We start from the raw sequence: 7,283 nt of genomic DNA, 5'->3' as shown, positions 1-7,283 counted from the left end.
TCACAAACCATTCAAATGCTTTCTAACTATCATGGACTTCCAAGTGAAAAACCTTACAAGCATTTGGATGAGTTTCTAGAAGTATGTTCCACCGTAAAATATACGGACATGCCGGAAGAGGTCTTAAGACTCAAAATTTTCCATTCACCTTAAAAGATAAGGCAAAGTATTGGTTTAACAATCTTAGGCCTTTTTCAATCACTTCTTGGGCAAAAATGCAACAAGAATTCTTGAAGAAGTACTATCCGGTTTCGAAGACCAATGCTATGAGAACCTCAATTCGATTTTCACATGGGGATGGAGAAACGTTTTATGAGGCATGGGAACGCTTTAATGAATTGTTTAGGAAATGTCCACATCATGACATGCCTAAATGGTAATTAGTTCAATATTTCTTTGAGAGCTTATCGGACAATTACAAAGGCATGATTGATGCTTCCATGGGTGGCTCATACATTGATAGGCATAAGGATGACGTGTGGCGTCTTTATGAGAGCATGAGTGAAAATTCTTTGCATAGAACATTATCATCTAAGAATAGTAGAAATTCACAAGGTAGGAAGAGTGTTGGCTTACATCAAGTCGACCATTCAAATGAAATAGCCGCCGAAATGAAGTCTTTATCTCAAAGGTTTGATCAATTTTTGATTAACCAAAACTCGGCGAACCAAGTATCTTCCTTCCCTAACCATTCTCATCGTGCGTCAAATGAAACATATATGACTTGTTCTAGTGTTCTTCATTCTACTTCTTATTGTCCTCATGGATTAGTGCAAAATGAACCTAATGAACAAGTCAATGCAGCTTTTGTGAACCAAGGGAACAATCCTTATGGTACTCATTATAATCCAAGTTGGAGAAATCATCCGAATTTCTCTTAGAAAAACCAAGGAGAGGGCTCAACCCTTCCCAAGGCGGTTTTCAAGGGAAGTACATTCCACCTCCACTTCAAAACCAAGGATCCCAAGGTTATAGACCTTATCAATCACAAGGGAATCAATTTGCTAACTCTCATTTTCCCAACCAATCTTATTCCCAAGGAAATACTAGAAGTCCCGCCTTTGAAGAAAAAGTTTTGAATGTTTTGGCCACTTTAGAGGCTAACACACAATTGTTTCATTCCCACTCTTAATCTATTGCGAAGCTAGAAACCCAAGTAGGGCAAATAGCAAGCACTCTTAATGCTAGAGAGAAGGGAAAGATGCCTATGAATGCCCCACCTAAGCAACAATGTGTTGTGGAAACCCATTCCTCATCACAAGGCCACACCATTAAGCATGTTAATGCGGTGACTACCTTGCGGAGTGGTAGAATTGTGGACAATCAAGTTGAAATGTCCAATGAAGAGAGTGAACCGGTGCAACCTCAAATTGTCACCCGTCCCGTTTCACATCCCATTCCTCCTTCATTGCATATACATGATCTTGTGAATGAGAAAGCTTCAAAATGTGATTTGAAGAATGATTTTGAAAATGATTTGAAGAAAGATTTGCCGAAAAATGAGTTTGAACAGATTTTGTTGAAAAATGATTTAAAACAAAGTGATTTAAAAAATTCTTGTGTTGAGGACTTTTCAAAAGGAAGTACTGAAAAAGTGTTTGAGCCAAAAGTTCCATTTCCGGATGCCTTAAAAGGATCCATTTCAAAAGATAGGCAAAAGGCAAAAACCAATGAAATCATGGAAATGTTTAGGCAAGTGAAAGTCAATCTTTCACTTTTGGATTCAATCAAGCAAATTCTGGCTTATGCCAAATTCTTGAAAGACTTGTGCACCCAAAAGAGGAAGAACAAGAGCCAAGCACCAAGAAAAGTGGTTTTAACCGAGCAAGTAAGCTCAATTTTGCAACATAACACTTTACCAACGTTCAAGGACCCCGGTTCACCTACTACTTCATGCATCATTGGTGATCATATCATTAATCGAGCGCTTCTTGACTTAGGAGCAAGTGTTAACCTTCTTCCATACTCGGTTTATGTCAAATTGGGCCTAGGTGAATTGAAATCGACGTCGGTAGTTTTACAACTTGCCGACCGATCCATTTAGAAGCCTAGAGGTATAATTGAGGATGTATTGATTAAGATTGACAAATTCTTCTTCCCCGTTGATTTCGTTGTCATTGACACGGAACCGGTCCCCAATCCTAAAAGCCAAATTCCCTTTATCCTTGGCCGTCCTTTCTTGGCAACCGCTAATGCTAATAGCAATTGTAGGACGGGGATAATGAAGATCTTATTTGGCCATATGAATGTGAAGTTGAATATCTTCAATCCCACACCCAATTCATTTGACAAATATTAAGGAGAGGTTAATATTGTAGACAAATGTCATGATCTTCAATATCAAGGAAGTGAGCTTTTGTGTAAGACCAAAACTTCAAAAAGATCATCTTCAACCTTGCATTCTCAAAGTGTTGTTTCAAATTCTTACCTCGAAAGGGCATGGAAGCCCAAAGGTTGTGATTGCATTGACAAGGGATCAAAAGTTTCTTTTGAACTTAATCCAACAAGTTCTTCAAAGAACCATTTGTTGGGTGGAGTTCAAAGCATCTATCACCCCAACAAGGAGGGGATACATTACAAGATCTTTGATCCAGACTAAAAGAGTCCAATGTCTTGCTAGGGATGTTAAAGACTAGCAAAACATTTCGTAGGGTGTCAAAACCCTATTCCTCCCTCATTTCTATCTTAAATTTCATTTCTTGCGAAGTCTAGATACTTGTTTTTGGTTCATATGCATTGCTAGGAACTGTGATTAGGATTGCATGAACTTTTATGTTGTGATTGAGCATTTTACATAAGTTCGATCGATCTCAAATGAGAGTTCGATCGATCGAACTTCCACCTGCATCCAACACTTAGAAAAATTTTCAACCTGCATCCACCTGCATCCAAATCACCTCTCTGTCCCATCTTTCGAACTAATTCTCAGATTGATCAAAAGACCTTAGATCGATCCAACTTCAAAGTTCGATGGATCTTGAGATCCAGCACTTAGAAAAATTTTGAGCCTGCATCAACCTGCATATTTCAGCTCTCTATCTCATCGATCGAAAACATTTCAAGATCGATCTGAAGTTCTTCGATCGATCCAACTTCAAAGTTCGATCGATCTGCAAGTTCCAACACTTAACCAAATTTTTGAACCAAAAACCTGCATATTTTTGCTCTCTGTTTGATCGATCGAACATTTTGTTCAGATCGATCTCAGTTCTTCAATTCTCTATTTTGACTTTGGTTTGACTTCATTTGACTTTTTTACTTTCAAAAAATCCAAAAATATTTTAATTTTCTTTTCTTTTCCAAAAAAAAAAAAAAAAATTCCAAAAAGATTTTATTTTATTCTATTTTTCAAAAATCCAAAAATATTTTCTATTTTTCAATTTTAATTTTTAATTTTAGTTTTTAATTTTTCAAAAATTTCAAAAATTCCAAAAACACTTTGAAGAGAGATTATCAAAGTTCGATCAATCTGAAATCTCAGTTCGATCGATCGAACTAATCGGGAAAAGTTTTTAAAAATAGACCTTGAGGGTCTCAAGATCAATTCATTAGATCGATCCAACCCTCAAAACCCTTGTCCCTCATTCCCGTCACCACTATGCCCCATCTTCACCATCTTCTCCGGCGAATCTCCGGCGAGATCCAAACGTTGATTCTCTCTCTCTCCTCTCGGATTTTCATCTCCATCTTCTCTCGCGACTTGAGGTAAGATCCAAGCCACATCTCATGATTTCAAGCCTCCACTTGTTTAATACATGTTTTAAATGTTGAATCCATGATATTTTGTTGATGATATCCTCTATTGATGGAGCTTGAAGCATGTTTGTATATATGGTTATACATTTTTGAGTTTTGATTCGATTTGTGGGAGTATGGGCCATACTATGTGAGTAGGATTGATGATTTGATGAGTTAATGGGCCCATGACATTGTTCATGTGGCCCCCGTGCTTTCAAAGTCACAGATCTGTGACCTTTCAGTTTTCACCTTCGTACAATTCGATCAATCGAACTTCTATCTCAGATCGATCTTGAGAGATCGATCGAACTTAGTTTTTTAAATTTCTCAGATCGATCGAAGTTTTGAGATCGATCTCAAACCTTTTTGTGATTGATCGAACTTCACAGATCTCATACACACACTTCATTCATCATGTATTATGTTCATGCTATCTCATATATGCCCAATGCCTGTGATATTCCACATTGGATGCATTTTATACTTGCATTGTTTAGCATGCTTCATATCCTATCACTTACATATTTTGTCTATATGTTTGACATACATGTCATCTATATAGATTCATGTCATCTATATGTTTTGTCTATCTTATTTGACATGCATGTTTCTATTTTGTGCTTTCAATTCTTTATTCTGGCACTGACTCCCCTTGCAAGTTTTTAAATTATTTTTCAGGCCATGACTAAGCGCAAGACTGTTGCCAAGAGGCAACACGGGCCTCAGAGACATATCCGACCCAGGATAGATGAGCCAGCAGATACTGATTGACCAGCACTACCCTTTCCATCCTCGGGAGCACCCTGAGAGAGGTTCCTATCACTTCTTGAAGAATGACTGGGACAAGAGCTACAATGCTATCATCACTAGACTATAAGACCACGCAGTAGTGGCCGCAGAGGAGCTCGAGGCTAAAGAGGCAGAGGCAGCAGCAGCAGACCCCGCAGCGGATGATGTACCAGTAGGTCCAGCTACTGAGCACATAGACACTAATTTAGAGCGACCTGCAGATGACGCAGAGCAGCACTTTCCAGCTGGATCACCTTTGCATGCAAAGAAGCAGACTCAGGAACTTTTTTCTGTTTCATCCGTACCTGAGGCTCCTAGTCAGACCCCCGACTTTAGAGAGCGTCTTCAAGCTCTTGAGGATGCAGTAGTTGCTATCAGAGCTGATACTGCTACCATTCAAGCCGATGTTGTAGCCCACCGAGCTGATTTTGCTACATTCCGCACGGATGTCATGACTGCACTCCGAGACTTATCTCGCAATATCCACGGAGCTCGCCCTGCCCGTCCTGCCTCGTCCACCTGAGATTTCCAATTTCTTCTATCTTTTTATACTACACCTCTGTGCTCTATACTTCATTTTTGTCACTGTATATTATTTGTAGTCGGTCCGTCGGCTTTGATCTTTTGATGTACTCTATACTTTATTTTCTTTATATATGCTTTTGTTATGGATGTCATATGTTATATTCTTATCTCTGTATGTCTGACTCTATCAGGTGCATCACAGTGACTATAGTGAGAGAGAATGCTACACAATTTTCAGGACCACCCTTATACCTCTCTCTCTGCTTTATTTCATTTACACTTACATGTCCACTGTGCACTGATTATCCCTTTTTGTTATCTGATGATTTTATCCGAGTTCTAAATTTTAGGACCACAGTTAATCCCAAGTTTAGGGGAGCCACGCCACTTACTTTGGATACTTCAGTCCCAGCCATTCTTTGCCTTCATTGCACTGGTATACTCTTTCCTTTTGTTCTCTTTACACATTGAGGACATTGTGCCTTTTAAGTTTGGGGGTAATGGTGTACTTTACAGTGTTAGCTTTAAACTTCAAAATTTTGAGCATGACTTGTGTATTTGAGAGATTTTCTATAATTAGTCAATATCTAGCTATGATTTTGATCTTTTGAGGACTATATTGCTTAAAATTTAAAAATCGCTTGAGTTGAGAGTCCAATACTCCTTGTATGCCTTATGGATGCCATTTAGGAGTAAATTTTTCGAAAGATTGATATCTTGCTTACACTTATGGTCCACATCATCTTGATTTTGTAATTGTTTTGAGATTCACTCTAATCTTCTATAGTAGCACAGGCGCACACTAGCATTCATTTGTGGGGTACATGCTTTGTTGATTATTGAATTGGTTATATCCCAATTGAGCTAGTAGTGCATTGAAAACTTTCATGCTTGATAAAGGTAGATAACAACTCCTTTTCACTAAGTAGCCGGGATTCTAGCCTCATCAAGCACTGAACTTCTCGCGCCGAAAAGTGGAGGGCCCAAACTCTAGGTTAATAATTGAATACCCAAAAAAAAAAAAAAAAAAAAAAAAAAAAAAAATGAAAAGAAAAGAAAAAAGTTGCAAAAGTAATAAAAAGTGAGGACTTCTCCCAAAAGGTGAGAAGTGGGAAATTATTAGATGGAGGTTGTTTTGATTTGTAGCCTAGTTGATTTGAGCTTGTAAGTCCGTAGGGGTGTTTGAACGCCTAATGCCCTAAAGCCGTCTGGTTTGGGAGTCATTGACCTAACGCTCAACCTCATGAATCATTCGAAAGCTTAATAGATCAACACATTGCACCATGCTTCCATCTTTGATCCTATAAATAAATAAATAAATAAAAATTGAGTGAAAAGAATAAGCGCACCTAGAATAATAAAGCTTTAATAAAATGTCCACTTTTTGTCTTGATGATTGGTACTAGATTTGTGTGCTAGTTTGAGGGTAAGGATGTGATTAATTCTTTAGTTGGCTAATATAGCAAAATAATTGATGCTGGTCCACTCAAAAGGATTCTAGAGTTGTTTTGATTTGCATGATAATTTTCTTGATGTGTGGAGGACCATATTTGCTTGCTTGATGTTGAGATTTTGGGAGATTGCTTGGAAATGTTTGAAACATTGCATACTTGAGGTAGTTTTCTCCCAATGCTTGTTTACAATATTGGTGTCTCTTTTGAAAGAATGAGCTTAATGTTTGTGGATACCATTTCTTGAAACTCTCACGAGACTTCACTCGTCCACTAGGGGTAACCTAGGGGTTTAAAAGGCTTGTTGCATATGCTAAGTGCAATCGTGTTCCCTACGAAAGTGGCGTTATCCATTTATTATTTTCTAGTTCATAGTTGCTTAGTTATTCATTTTATTCCTTTACTTTCCAATTCATTGCTAGGGACTAGCAATATTTAAGTTTGGGGGTGTGATAAGCGCTGAAAAGTGCGTATTTAAACCCCTTAAGCTTAGGCATTCTAGTACATTTATCTATCTTACTTTACCGTCATAGATTGATTTCGTATTATTTCCATTTTCAGGCACTTATCCTGAAAATAAGCTAACTCAGCCAAATAAGAGCAGAAATGAAGCAATTCTGGGATGGATCAAAAAAAGGAGCCAAGTGGAAGTAAAAGGAAGAAAAAGGTGGAAATCAACATCTTCGATCGATCTCAAATCAAAGTTCAATCGATCCAACATGATCAATCTCAGCACTTCAAGATGGATCAGAGCCATAATGACATTTTCAGAGATCTCAA

General features: G+C 38.0%; 1 pseudogene; it reads right to left on the bottom strand.

The window, feature by feature from the left end:
* Positions 1 to 271: 271 nt before the first annotated feature.
* LOC132315183 (small nucleolar RNA R71) lies at positions 272 to 367 on the bottom strand (annotated as a pseudogene).
* Between the last annotated feature and the right edge of the window lie 6,916 nt (positions 368 to 7,283).

The sequence above is a fragment of the Cornus florida genome, unplaced genomic scaffold (genome assembly GCF_030987335.1).
Source record: "Cornus florida cultivar Cherokee Brave unplaced genomic scaffold, ASM3098733v1 CherokeeBrave_3.0.0_Hap2_Chr06, whole genome shotgun sequence".
Lineage (NCBI taxonomy): Eukaryota > Viridiplantae > Streptophyta > Magnoliopsida > Cornales > Cornaceae > Cornus > Cornus florida.
Note: the sequence above shows the minus strand (reverse complement) of the source record. Positions and strands in the feature narration are given on the sequence as shown.